General features: G+C 40.0%; 1 non-coding gene across 1 annotated transcript; it reads left to right on the top strand.

Annotated features, from left to right (window-relative positions):
• The first annotated feature begins 1,820 nt into the window (after positions 1 to 1,820).
• LOC133807909 (small nucleolar RNA R71) lies at positions 1,821 to 1,926 on the top strand. Its single transcript, XR_009879793.1, has one exon. It is a non-coding gene; the product is annotated as a small nucleolar RNA R71 (small nucleolar RNA).
• Positions 1,927 to 15,103: the final 13,177 nt, after the last annotated feature.

Genomic DNA, 15,103 nt, shown 5'->3' with positions numbered 1-15,103 from the left:
ATAGTCGAGTTCACCACTCAAGCTTAAAGGTTCGCCAATGTATAAGAGGCAAGGTCAGCACTTAAACTGGATCCTCCCCTCTCAATAACTACAACAACAAACATTAACTCAGCTATGAGCTTGGCCACGCCATCCGCGACACAACCTTCAGGAGACAATTCTTCTAAGGGAAAGAAGAATGAAGAAAATAACCCCAAGACAGACAGGGGTAAGAAGAAGAAAGGAGATAAGCATTTCTCCATATACACTGTGTAGACTGAGCTCACAGACACTCAGGAAAACATATTTGTTTAAAATGAAAATTAGGTCCTGTTTAGATGACCTGAAGGAATGCGACATCAATGTGCCAATGGGGATTCAAGTAAGTTTTGTAGATTCCACAAATACATAAGACATACAACTGAGGAATGCAAGCAACTCAAGGACGAGATCAAAGGACTGATCTTGAGAGGTTACCTCGGATACTATGTCTGAAACAAAAATCAAGCCTAGGCTCCAGCTCAATCTAATCAACGAGTCGCGACACTACCTATGAGGGAGGATAATCGACCTCCCCCAATCAATGGAAAAGATGTAATAACTGTCGCTGGGATCTCACATAGTAGGGGCGAGCAGAAATGCTCAAAAGAGGTATGTCCAGGAGTTAAAAACGGGAGATGGATCTCCCTGTGTGCCTGAACCATGAGCGCCAAAATAGCAAAAAGTCAAATCCCAACCATTTACTTTCATTGAAGAAGATGCTTCCTATGTCTAATTTCCTCACAATGACCCCTGGTCATAACATTCTAGCTCGCGAACAAGAGGATCCGCCAAGTCCTGATCTATAGTAGGAGCTCGGTAATTATCCTTTATAAAGCGACCCTGGAAAATTGGGGTTGTTTGTTCGAGACTTAAAATCTTGTGCAACTACCTTGTACAAATTCTCAAGAGAGGGAATCGCCAGTATAGAATCCATCAAGCTCCCAGTGACCTTAGGAGACTCTCCAGTCTCGATAACTAAGATGTTGGAGTTTATAGTAGGGGACACCCCATCAGCCTACAATGTCCTACTCGGGAAACGAGCTCTGATTGGGTTGGGAGTAGTCACATCTGTTTTGCACTTGGTCGTAAAATTCCCAACACCTAGTGGTATCGATACGTTGAAAGGAGATCAATTAGTAGCTTGAGAGTGCTATAGTATCTCCATGAAGGGGATAGGTCAAGCCAGTGAACACGCACTGGTAATTATAGAGGAAATTGAAGAAAGAATCTACAAGGTCAAAGAAGAAATCATGCCCAGATAAGAAGAAGATAAGTCTAATCTTGGTCCCATTGAAGAGCTCGAAGACATTCAACTCGATGATAAGGAAACCACCAAGGTGGTGAAAATCAGGAAGAACCTCGTAAAGAAAGCGAGATAGCAATTAATTCGCTTCCTGAGGGAAATCCAGGATGTATTTACGTGGTTGCACTCAAACATGATTGGGATTAGTCCCAATGTTCTAAGCCACGCACTAAACATCGACAAAAGCTTCCATCTGAAATTGCAAAAGCGAAGACTCCTTAACGACTGTTGTGATTTATTTTGATCAATAATGTGCAAGTGTACCTTGAGTGGCCAAAGTTGTCAAAGCATCTACCTCATGAATACTTGCTACTTTCTTTCCTGTTGGAGCTCTAGCATTAGACCATCGGTAATTATTGTTGGCAATCTTCTCCAAAATCTCATATGCTTCATTGTAGGAATTAGAAAGAATAGCCCCCATTTTGAAGTATCCAAAACCATTCGTGTGGAGGCATTGAGACCATTATAAAAAGTCTCCATTTGAATACAATGTGGAATACCATGATGTGGGAACTTCCTCAATAACTCTTTAAACCTCTCCTTAGCATCACACACAGACTCATCCTCCAACTGCTGAAAAGAAATAATCTCATTCTGAAACTTGGCATTTTTTGTTGGAGGGAAATACTTCATCAAAAATTTCTCAGCTAGCTCATGCCAAGTAGTAACTGAGTCAGAATGAAGTGTATTGAGCCAAGCTCTAGCTTTGTCCCTTGGAGAAAAAAAGGAACAATTTCAACCTCAAGGACTCTTCAGTAATGCCTTGCAACTTGAAGGAATCACTCACCTCCAAAAATGACCGAAGATAGAGATGAGGATCCTCTGTAGGCAGCCCACTAAATTGACCCACTGTCTGCAACATTTGGAACATCACGGGCTTCAACTCAAATTGAGCTGCTTCAATTTCAAGCTTAACAATACTAGGATTTAGCTCGTTAAACATTGGGGCAGCGTACTTATGGCCCTCTCTCTATCATCGGCCTTAACAATTGCATTAGCGGCATTCAAAGCATTGGCTGCTTCATTAACAACTCCAACTGTCGCATTAAGCATGGGTTGAGCTCTAATTTCCTCAACCCCTTCACCTTCTTGAGCCATAGCAGGGTGAAGTTGAGCCCGTTGTTCCCTTAACCTTCTTCTAAATGTACACCAATATTGGGATCAATAGGGCCTAACTCGAAATCTTGATGCTCATTCATGCAACGAAATCAACCTAGCTAAGAACAAGATCAAGCAAACAAGATTAGTACAAAATAAGAAAAACAATTTGTTAAGTAATTAATAATACACAAAATTTTAATTTCAATCCCCGACAACGGCGCCAAAAACTTGTTGTGATTTATTTTTATCAATAATGTGAGTGTACACAGTCACAAAACAAGTAATAAAGTGATAAGTTGAGTATCATCTCCATAGGGATTGAAAATTAAAACTAACGCACAAATCAATTACCAAACAATTGCAAAAGTAACCAAATTAAATTGTTTTGATTTTGTAAACTAACACTACTTGGAACCAATTAAAAATGCTCAAAAATAAACTGCAATGCTAATCTAAAGTGAGGTGAAATTAATTCGTTGAAATAGGCTTGAATTATTAAATCCCTCTATGTCAACTAACTTGAACGTTTTGTTGTAGCAAAATTACCTAGAGTTAACAAGAATTCAAAACAAGCTCATAGAACTTTTCCAAATCCTATGGTATTAATTCTTTCACCTAATTTTACATATTCCTATGCCAATCAAGTTTAAGAATCCAGAATTAAGCATCAATTCATAATTGTTACACAAGGTAAATAACACATTCCTATTCTATTCACAAACATAACCTAACAAGATTATCCACTTGTGTCATTAAAATATATCCATTATATTCAAACTTCTCAGCACAAATATAACTCAATATCTTGCCATTGGTGGCCAATCAACAACAAGAAATCATTAATAAGCACATTTTAATGAACAAATGGGTAAATTGCTAAGATAAAGTGCTAGAAATTATGAAATAAGAAATAGATTTCATTAATAATCCAAGCCTCGAAATATCTAGTTCATGGCTAAAATAAGAAACACAAATACAAAATTAAATCTGCCCATGGGAGTTCAAACACCAAATACTAAAATAAAATAGGAAAGGAATAACAAAGGAGAAGAAATAGCCCAAAAATAATGATGGAATCAATCTTCTCTTCTTTTCCTATTCTTCCTTTTTCGTGCTGTCAATCTCTCTTGTACTTGGTGCTCTCCCTCTCAAAGATGGCTTAATTGGGTAAATGGAGGTTGTTCATTCTTTTTCTTCAGCTAGGGTGCAAAACCCTCTTTTCTAATGTGCCAAAAATTCCCTCCAAGCCTCCCACACATGATACTCTCCATTCTTCCATAATTTTCTCCTTTAAAATGCAGCCAAAAACTCTTATTTTTGCCACCGCACCTCCCTTTGACAAGTCAATTAATGACATGCCACATTCCTATCCTTTATATGTTGAATTCTCATCTTTCAATACTGCTAAAAATGCTCCAGCAAAACTTCTTTTACTCTAACAAAACCTGATATTTCAACACAAAATATACAATTAAGAGCCAATTCACTTTTCATTGTTTTCTTTGGACAAATTCATGCATGAACTCCTGATTTGCTACTTTCAGCTCTAAAACACAAAAAAGAACACAAAAACACAAAAAGGAAAGAAAATAACAAACATACACAAACATCACTCAACCTAATTCTATATTAATAAGCTTAAAAGTATGAAAAATAACTCTTTATTCAAGAGTTATCAACAACGAGAGAAAAAAGGCCTTGAAAGAGGAGGTCAAAAGAGGCAAATCAATTTAATCGAGATGCTTTCTACCCAGCATGGATAGCTAACCCAGTAGCGGTCCCGAAACTGAGTGGCAAGTGGCGAACTTGCATCGATTATTCAAACCTCAACAAAGCATGCCTGAAAGACTTTTTTCTGTTACCTCTAATCGATCAGCTCGTTGATGCAACCTCGATCACGATATCATGTCATTCATGGATGCATATTCTGGATATAACTAGATAGCAATGTATGCACCCGACCAGGAGCATACGAGCTTCATGACGGATAAAGGGCTATATTGTTACAACGTGATGCCTTTCGGGCTCAAAAGTGTTGGAGCGATGTACCAAAGACTAGTAAATAGAATGTTTGCCGAGCAAATCAGAAATAACATGGAAGTGTATGTGGATGACATTCTAGTCGAGTCCAAACACAATAATAACCATGTTGATGACCTCATAGAATGCTTCACTATACTTTGAAAGTATAACATGAGACTCAAGCCACAAAAGTGCTCATTCGGGGCATCTTCGGGAAAGTTCTTAGGATTTATAGTGAATGCTCGAGGCATCAAGGAAACCCCGGATAAGATCAAAGCATTAATCGATATGCCTTCACCTCAAAAGCATAAATATGTCCAGATTTTAATTGGACGAATGGCTGCTTTAAGTAGGTTCATCTCAAAATCCACAGACAAGTGCCTACCATTATTTAATCTTTTGAGAGGGGGCAAGAAGTTCGAATGGTCAGACGAGTGCGAGCTCGCCTTTCAGGCTCTCAAAAAGCACCTCGCTAAGCCACCAATCTTATCCAAACTAGTCATGGGGGAAATATTGTACTTATACCTCGCTACAACCGAGCATGCAATCAAGGAAACACTTGTTTAGGAGGATAAGAAAGTACAAATACTGGTCTACCACGTCAACAAACGCTACTAGGAGCTAAATCAATATATCCAGTGATGGAAAAAACTAGCACTATGCCTAGTTCATGCGTCTCGAAGCTTCGACCTTACTTTCAAGTGCATCCTATTCATGTGTTGACTGATTAGCCACTAAGACAGATATTAGAAAAACCTTAATCATCTTGAAGACTATTAAAGTGAGCGGTTGAATTTGGGCAGTTCGAGATCACATACCACCCGAGAACAACGATAAAAGGTCAGACCTTGGCTGAATTTATAGTTGAATGTACAGGACTAACCAACAAAGAAGTCATAACCCCAGCTCGCAAGCTGTGGAGACTTTATGTTGATGGATCCTCCAATGAGAACGGATCGGGGGCAGGCACTATCCTAATAACCCCATCAAGAAATAGGTTTCACTCAGCCTTAAGATTTGTCTTCGAGGCGTCAAATAATGAGGCTGAATATGAGGCATTGTTAGCAACGCTCCGAGTAGCTTTTGAGCTGAAAGCTAAGGCCATACACTGTTATAGTGATTCTCAGACTTAGGTTAGGAAAGTAAAACTGAGAATGGAGAAGATGAATGAGGGAGGTAAATAGGCAAAAAGGTGGCATTCAGGGATGAATCTAGGCCCTTGACACATATTAAAGCGTGATCCAATGGACCACGTTTAATCTCGAAAAGTGGGGGCAAAAAGGGGAATATGAAAGGATGTGTGCAGAAAGATAGTACTCATAGTATCCATTCTTGTGTTGACACGTATTCACACTCGAGTGTGATAGATGGGCACGTTTCTCGAAAGTGAAGTTCAAAATTTCTCTTCTCATAGGATTCAAACAAACACTTTTGAGGGGCAAAATGTTGCACCAAAATTTCAAGAATAAATAAATAGCCTCGAAATGTAGGGTCACAAGAGATAAGCTCGGAATTAACAAGTATTCAATATGATACTTGAACAAATGATCATGAAGTTCCAAGGTGCCACGTCAAAGGTACTTGTAACACCCTGAATAACCAAGACTGTTACACTATGTGTTTTAAAATAGTGCAAGACTTGCTAATGAAGTCGTTTGAACAGTAATGTGATCCTAAGGTCAATTACCAGGTTAGGTTTAAAAGATTTTGAACATAAACGGTTAATTTTCATTAAAATAGAAGTTTGGTACATGGGATCCCAAAAACAGGGTTTAAGAGACAAATTTACAATTCTCAAAAGTTATATACAACCAGTAGCCACTCTAATGGCAAAACACAAATTTTAGGCTCTATCCCTGTACTTTCCCTCGGCCATGGCGGACGAGCAGCTAACGATGTACACTTCACCCCTAGAGCTCTCCAACTCATGGTTGATCCAGCTTACCCTTGCCTTTACCTGCACCACGTAGCACCCGTGAGCCAAGGCCTAGCAAGAAAACCATAACAGTCGATACATAATCAGTTATTGCAACCAATCAATCAAAAGTCAGTTATTTAGAAATTCAACAAGTCATAAGCATCAAATTATTAACAGTAAACATGTTTGTTAAGTAATAGATCTCAATCAATATACAAATGCTCAGGGTCTGCGCCCTTAGGCCAAGCCCTCTATTTACTCAACTGACTCCGGCTCGCTTAGGCCAAGTTCAGTGTTTATCTAGCTACCCCGGCTCACAGTGGCCGAGCCTCGTCCTGTGCGCATGCATCATCCCCGGCACTCTTAGGCCGATCATTTCATATTTCGCAAACAATATCACAGTTATACAACACATATACTCGGATACAGGGAATCTCAGTCTCAATGCAGCCACACAAGGGTGCAGTTTTCTTACCTTGAATTCCGAGCGGAAAATACAGAACGGTCCCAAGCACGATCCTCAGTCCTGAGCCTTGGCGATAAACCTAGTCACAGTGGCCAATGGGTAATCATCAACTTCTAATCCAAAAAAATACTTAGGAGACAAAAACTAGCCTCTGGGATCTCGATTTCTACTAAACCAGGTAGTAGAAATTGTCCCAAGCACCTAGGTTCGAACCCCCGAACCTCACCAATTGTAGAAACCAACCTAAGGCAAAAAAATCCCTAGGCGGGCCGCGACCTGACCCTAAGGGTCGCGGTGCGCCCCCAAGTCAGAGGCTCAATCCTCAAGCTTCAGGGGGAGGCGGGCCACGACTTGCCCCCTAGGGCCGCGACGCGCCTTCAAGTTAGAGAGCCACCCATGGCCCTCTGGGCATGCCGGCCGCGGCGCCCCAGAGGTGGGTCGCGGCCCTACAAACCTAGATTTTCTGGGTTTTCTCAGCATTTTCCCATAAGTCCAATCTCAAATTCTCATCCCAATTCAGCAACCAATCCCAGATTCAAGCCTAGAATCCCCATCCTTTTGGTCTAAATATCATAACTAGCCCATAATCAATCCTTACTCCTATTACACAACCAAAATCAATCAAAACCCAGAATTTTACACAAGTTCTAAGCTTCACAATGACTCAGCTCAATTCAGTAAATTAATGTTGGAATCTTACCTGACTTGATGATCTAAACTCCTCAAAAACCTTTGAGTGTCTTTAACTTATCTTTTCCTCACCTTTAACTAGCCCAAATCCAACTTAATCCTTGAATTCTCCATCAGCTTTCCTTCTTAGTTCTAGAGGGATGAAGAGAACGTTTTTTTAGAATTTTGGGACTTTTAGTTTATTATAATATATCCCCAAGTCTAATCTAAGTACATCATTATCCCAAAAAGAACATTTTGCCCCTTAAACTATTCAATCTTCTAATGGTTCCTAAGGGTAAAATGGTCATTCTTCCAGATTCCTGCTAATTCCTCAAGTGTTCCAAGCATTTACCAATTAATCATGTCGTGTCCAAATAATTACCAAATACTTATTCATTACTTAATATATCCCAAAATATTCTCAAAATTCCCAAAAATACCCCCAGACTCCCCCGAGCTGGGTATTAAACCCCGTTGTGACTATTTTGCTAATCCGCTTACTAGGACCATCTCAAGTCATATACTGCAAATATACCCACATAATAATGTGGTCTCAACAATTAATCACATTTATGCCCTCAATGGGTCAAAATTACCAATATGCCCTTAGAAGCTATAAAGGGCCCATGTAACACCCCACGCCACTATGGCTGCTTTCTGGAATGACGACTGGCCCTTCAAACCAACATGAGTCTTTCCAACGTGCTTTGTCCTCACTCGCACGCTTCCTGGGAAAACTTCCCAGCAGGTCAACCATCTTGAGATTACTCCAGGTCAAGCACGCTTAACTTTTGAGTTCTCAAGTGATGGGCTACCGAAAAGAAGATGCATCTTGTTGGCATAGGTAGTACCCATCAATCCATTTATGCTCTCTTCAACTGTGTAGTCCCATACCTACATGGTCTTAGAATCATCACACTTGACCTTCCCCAAGCAGTGTGGGATTGCATAGCTTTACCTGGTCTTTCCCCTTACGGATCACGTGATTCTAACTGTCACAAATACCCCCCTTAAGGGCCCGACGTCCCCGTCGGCCACACTTCCAACTAGGTCAAGGCTCTAATACCATTTGTAACACCCCATGTCACTATGGCTGCTTTCTGGAATGACGACTGGCCCTACAAACCAACATGAGTCTTTCCAACATGATTTGTCCTCACTTGCACGCTTCCTAGGAAAACTTCCCAGGATTTTCTTTTCGGTAGCCCATCACTTGAGAACTCCAAAGTTAAGCGTGCTTGACCTGGAGTAATCTCAAGATGGGTGACCTCCTGGGAAATTTTCCCAGGAAGCGTGCGAGTGAGGACAGAGCACGCTGGAAAGACTCGTGTTGGTTTGTAGGGCCAGTCGTCATTCCAGGAAGCAGCCATAGTGACGTGGAGCGTTACAGCCCACATGCATATTTAGTACTTATAAACATGCTTATAACATACTCATATAATCATATTAATCATGCATGCCACGGTAATCATGCATTTAACCAATTAAACATGCATATAAACCAATTATGCCCTCCCGATATACTATTCAAGGCCCTAAGCCCTATTAGCAAATTTTGGGTCGTTACAACTATCCCCTCCTACTGAGAATTTCGTCCTTGAAATTTTACCTGAATAACTCGGGATACCGGTCCCGCATCGATGACTTAAGCTCCCAGATCGCTTCCTCAACCCTGCTTGTAATGAACCAACTATTTCTAAGACCTTGGACCATTAAAACTACTAGACATAGCTACTATTTTTGGGAACATACATCATAAATAACATAACTTTATTTAAAACCCAAAATATTATAGCAATACAAGACAAGGGAAAACTATGAAAGAAAATGTGATATGGTATGGGATCCCATTATTTATAAAACATGAAACATAAACTTTAATTGTTTAAATACTATTTGCGGAATTACATCAAAACATAATTTAAAAGACTAAAAAAAATATAGCGTCATCCTCGATCGACACGCAGTCCATTCAATCCATTCATCCTTAACACACAAGCCAAGCTGCCATGAAACTTTCCGCCTTCCATAAATCATTTCCCTACATCAAGCTAAAAGTAAAGGAATGAGCCTAATGCCCAGCAAGAAAAATCTACTAACAACATATATATCATAAATCATAAACATACGACTATAACATAACATATATTATAAAACATATGACTATAAAAACATATATCATATAGGACTACAATATTAATGGCCATTAACTCATTAACATGGCATGTGATAAATCATCTAGGTCCTCTGTCTACTAATCGAGGTAGGTTAGATCACTTGGTAGTATATGATAACCCATTTAGGTCCTCTGTCTACTAATCGAGGCAGAGTAAATCATAACTCTAAACCATGAAAATGATAAAAATTCTTGGGGCTTGCTATCTAAGCAAGTCATATGTCCAAGCGACTATAAAACATATTCTTCGGGCTTGCTATCTAGGCAAGTCGTATGCCCAAGGACTACAAAACATAATTATACATATACATATCATAGCATAAAACATATCATAGCATAAATCATAACATAAACATATAAGCACATATAATCTATCCTATTTTCCTTACCACAAACCGGGATATATGGGAACAAGAACGAAATTAGAACACTCCTAAAAACCATCAGTAAGAATGGTGAGTATCTCTAAAGAATAAATATGAAAAGAGAACTAAACCATCAAAAAGAAACTTACCAAGAAGAACGTTAAGTTTCAAGAAACTTAAACACCTAACCAAGAATCATAAACAAGAGTTAGGATCTGAAAGAAAGAAAATAAAGAAAACTAAAGAACCATAAAGAACTGAACTTAAGGATAAGAATACCTTGAATGATCTTATGAATTGATCTAAACCTCAATACCAAAATCTCACTATATCTCACTTCCCAAGTGTTTAGAAAACCTTAGAATGATAAAGCTTTTAACCCAAAATCCAAGTGTTCTGCTTTCACTTGTTGGCATACTAAGAATTTAGACACATATTCCGCTACATCTTTCTTCATTCCTGGCCACCAATACAATGCCTTAAGGTCATGAGTCCTCTTGGTCGACCCTGGGTGAACTGAGTATGGGGTATTGTACGCTTCTTCTAAAATCTTCATCTTAATTCCATGATCATTCGGCACGCATACTCAGTCCTTATATCTCAAGAATCCTTGTCCTGATATAGAGAAATATGTGGCCTTGCCTTCTTTGACTATAGCTATGTAAGATACTAATGTGTCATCATGCCCTTGTCCGATCCGTATATCTTCTAACAGACTTGACTAGATGGACAAGTTAGCCAATTTACCAATGACTACTTCTATCCCGGCATTGATCAGCTCTTGCTGAAGCGGCTTTTCTATTTCGAATATTGCTGCTAGATTCCCGTAACTATTTCTGCTTAGCACATCAGCAACTACGTTTGCTTTTCCCGAGTGGTATAGGATTTCGCAATCATAATCCTTTACTAATTCTAACCACCTACGCTGCCTCATGTTGAGCTCCTTCTGCGTGAAGAAATACTTTAAGCTCTTGTGGTCCGTATAAATCTCACATCGTTCTCCATAAAGATAGTGGCGCCAGATTTTCAATGTGAAGACCAGCTGCCAACTCCAAATCATGTGTTGGATAGCGTTGCTCGTATTCCTTCAGCTGCCTTGAGGCATAGGCTATCACTTTTTCATTATGCATTAGCACACAACCCAAACCTTGCTTCGACACATCACAGTAGACCACAAACTTGTCGTTGGGTGTCGATACACAAAGTACTGGTGCTGAGCATAATTTATCCTTAAGCAACTGGAAGCTCTCTTCACACTTATCCATCCAGTTGAACCTTTGCTATTTCCGGGTCAGGTTAGTAAGTGAGTGGCTATCTTAGAAAAGCCTTCTACAAACCTCTGTTAGTAGCCTGCTAGCCCAAGAAAACTTCTAACCTCTGACGCATTCTTAGGTCTTAGCCAATCCTTCATAGCCTCTACTTTAGATGGGTCTACAGCAACTCCATCCTTGGATACTATGTGGCCGAGGAACGCTACTTGTGAAAGCCAAAATTCACACTTCTTGAACTTGGCGTAAAGTTGATGCTCTTTTAGTCACAACATGGTCATTCTTAAATGTTCCTCGTGCTCGACTTTGTCCTTTGAGTACACAAAAATATCATCGATGAACACTACAATGAATTTGTCCAAGTAATCCTTAAAGACCCTATTCATTAAATCAATAAATGCGGCTGGAGCATTGGCAAGACCAAAATACATAACTAGAAACTCGTAATGTCCATATCGAGTTCTAAAAGTTGTCTTAGGAATATCCTCTTCCGGTACCTTGAGTTGGTGATACCCAGATCGTAAATAAATCTTAGAAAACACAGTCGCTCCTCCGAGTTGATCAAACAAGTCGTCAATCCGGGGTAGCGGGTACTTATTTTTTATTGTCACCTTATTCAACTCACAGTAATCTATACACATCCGCATGCTTCCATCTTTCTTCTTCACAAATAGAACCGGTGCTCCCCATGGCGAATGGCTTGGTCTAATGAAACCCAAGTCTAAGAGTTCTTGTAGTTGCATCTTTAACTCCTTGAGTTCGGTAAGTGCCATTCGGTATAGTGCCTTTGAGATAAGCTCGGTTCCCGATACTAGCTCGATTGTGAAGTCAAATTCCCAAGTCGGCGGCAACCCTGGTAAGCCGTCAAGAAATACTTTTGGGAATTCTTTTATGATGCGGACGTCTTCAACCTTTAGTGGTGTTTCCTTTACCACATCTGTGACGCTGGCTAAGAATGCGTGACATCCTTTCTCTATCATCCTCTGAGCTTTGAGAGATGAAATAAGCGGTGTTCGTAGTCCCGAAACCTTTCCCATAAAATATAGTCTCTGGCCGTCAGTAGTTTCGAACATCACTTGCTTGCGTCTGCAGTCGATGGTTGCGCCATGCCTTGCTAGCCAATCCATGCCCAGTATCACATCAAAGTTTTTAATCTCTAACTCTATCAGGTCTCCTTCTAGTTCTACATCCTCAATTTTGATCGATACGCCTCATACTATCCGTGATGATAGGACTACTTCGCCCGAAGGCAATTCTGTCACAAACCTAGTTCTAAATCTTTCACAAGGTTTGTCTAATTTCTCTATCATTCCTAACGAGATATACGAGTGTGTTGCTCCCGAATCAAATAACTGAAAAAATATTATTGAGGATAGGAATCTAACTTGTGACCATTTTGTTACTAGCTTCAGCTTCTCCCTGGGTCAAGCCAAAGACTCTGGCAGGAACCATCTTGTTGTCCCTTTTTTTCTTCTTGCTTGATCTGTGGACATTTTCTCTTCCGATGACCTTCCTGACCACAATTGTAACATCCCTTGGTGTTTGCATGGCACTCCCCAGGATGTTTCTTTTGGCACCTAGAGCACTGTGGGTATTCTACATAACCTGACCTACTACTTCCATTGTTAGTCCGTGCTCTTTTGTCATTGTCGGATTTCTTGTTGTCAGGGTGCCTTCTCTTTTGACCATTATTGTTGCTAGGCTGACGGTTGTTATGGTGGTTTCGACCATTCTGAGGTTGATTTTGCTGTTTAGGTTTAGGCTTACTGGTTTTCTCTTTACTAACATTCGCCTGAAGCCTTTCCACTTCTATAGTCGTTTCTAGAGCATCGGCATAAGAAGTGGTTCCAGGAGTTGCTAGCTTGACTCCTAGCTCAATCTTTGGTCTGAGTCCTCTAACGAAATTGGTGACCCTCAAAAAGTCTTCTGGAACCAATTCTGGTGCAAACTTGGCTAGTCGGTCAAACTGGCGAGCATACTCTGCTTCAAACTGGTGAACTCTTCCACCCTCATAGCGATGACTGTCGAGTTGTAGTACTTCTTGTGGAAAAGCTCCACAAATCTAGTCCATGTCATGGTGGCGACGTCATGAGTCTGAAATGCGGTCCGCGTTGCCGAGATTCATGTGTGCTAGGATCGGCTCTACATTTCTGAGCCATTCTTCCACCTCGAAGGGGTCTGTTGTCCCTTCAAAGTTTGGAGCGTGTTGCTTACAAAACCGCTCATAGATTGGCTCCATGTACTGAGCTGGGTAGGGCCCATAGTTCTCCATTGGCCAACCCCCATAAGGACCTACTTGTTGGGGTGCTTGAACTGCTGGTTGAGGTTGTGGTTATGGCTGAGGCTGAGTTTGAGGCTGCGGCTAAGCCTGTTGGCGTTGTTGCTAAAGAAGTTCTTCCACTTGGTGTCGTAGCCTAACAATTTCAGCGGTGTTGTCAACAAGAGGCGGCGGTGCACTTCTGTTAGCGGCAGCACTGGTAGCACTCGCTCCTCTTATGCGAACTGGAGGGGCTTCACTAGTCTCGTGAGCGGCGCTGGAGGCATTGACGTTTGTGCGTGTGGACCTTCTGAGTGACATCTTCAGCAGAGTTCTAACAGTCGAGAAAAACATGTTAGAACTTTCCCTAATAGGCTCTAAGGCGAAAACTTAATCTAAGCAAACATAACTCGGACTTATTAGTTATAATTCCTTATGAAAAATTATATAAGCCTTCTTTATAATTAGAGTGTGTTTCTATGCTTAGAAAAATAAGTCATCTTTATTACTTTCTAAGTCTGTTTCTAATCATCCTATATGACTTAATTCTCAGGCTCGAAACTCGTCGATGTTCCAAAGTTAACCATATTGAGGGAGGGCTGGGATCAGTAAAATCGTTCCCACTACTATCGCCCCCTAACTCTCAATATAGAACTCTATCCATTGATTTGTATCCACCCTCACCGAACTTGGTCATTATTCATTAAATTTATTATTTATTATGATTGTAAAAAAAATCAAACTCATACATGTCATTCAAAAATAACAATAATATTCATTTGGAAAAAGGTTTTCCACTAAGTACAATCATAAATGCAAAAATAATAAATAAATAAAGAAATAAACTAACATAACTAGGGTGAATCTAAAAATCAGGATCTTCTACATCTGACCCTTCATCTAACATATCATCATCTATCTCCTCATAATCATCATTATCTTGAGCCTCAAAATTTCCTTGGGGAAGATTCATAAAGATTCTATGTTTTTGCTCATTAGTGAATTGAAATTCCAACTTATAGGTGAGCATAAGTATGAGAAAATAATATCTCATGGCTACCGGTAAATCATCTTCATCATCTATAGTCTCCCATATTTCTTCTAATGTTGAAATTACAGAAGGAAAATCTTTAAAAAGCCTAATTACTAAGACATATTTCTCCGTAGCTCTCATCATAATTTTCGTAGTAGTTTGGAGGTGAACTATCTCCTTGTGGAATAAAATCGATCTCCAAGTGATTCTTTCTAACACTCCTACTGTATTCCTTGGCTCTCTAATCCTTTTCAATGACTTAATGGCTCGGATATCCTCATAGATCAAGGCTCCATCCATTCTTAACTGAAAACATAAGGGCTAAAATGCTAGCTATAATCATAAACATAAGCATAATAAACATAAACACTTACATTGGTGGTTAGATTCGGAGCTTGTGCATGTGTATCAAGGAGAACTTCCTGCCTATGAACCTGGCTCTAATACCAACTATAATGACTCAACTATTTCTAAGGCCTTGGACCATTAAAACTACTAGAC

Source organism: Humulus lupulus, chromosome X (genome assembly GCF_963169125.1).
Source record: "Humulus lupulus chromosome X, drHumLupu1.1, whole genome shotgun sequence".
Taxonomy (NCBI): Eukaryota; Viridiplantae; Streptophyta; class Magnoliopsida; order Rosales; family Cannabaceae; genus Humulus; species Humulus lupulus.
The sequence above is the reverse complement of the archived record's forward strand: the minus strand, read 5'-3'. Positions and strand labels throughout refer to the sequence as shown.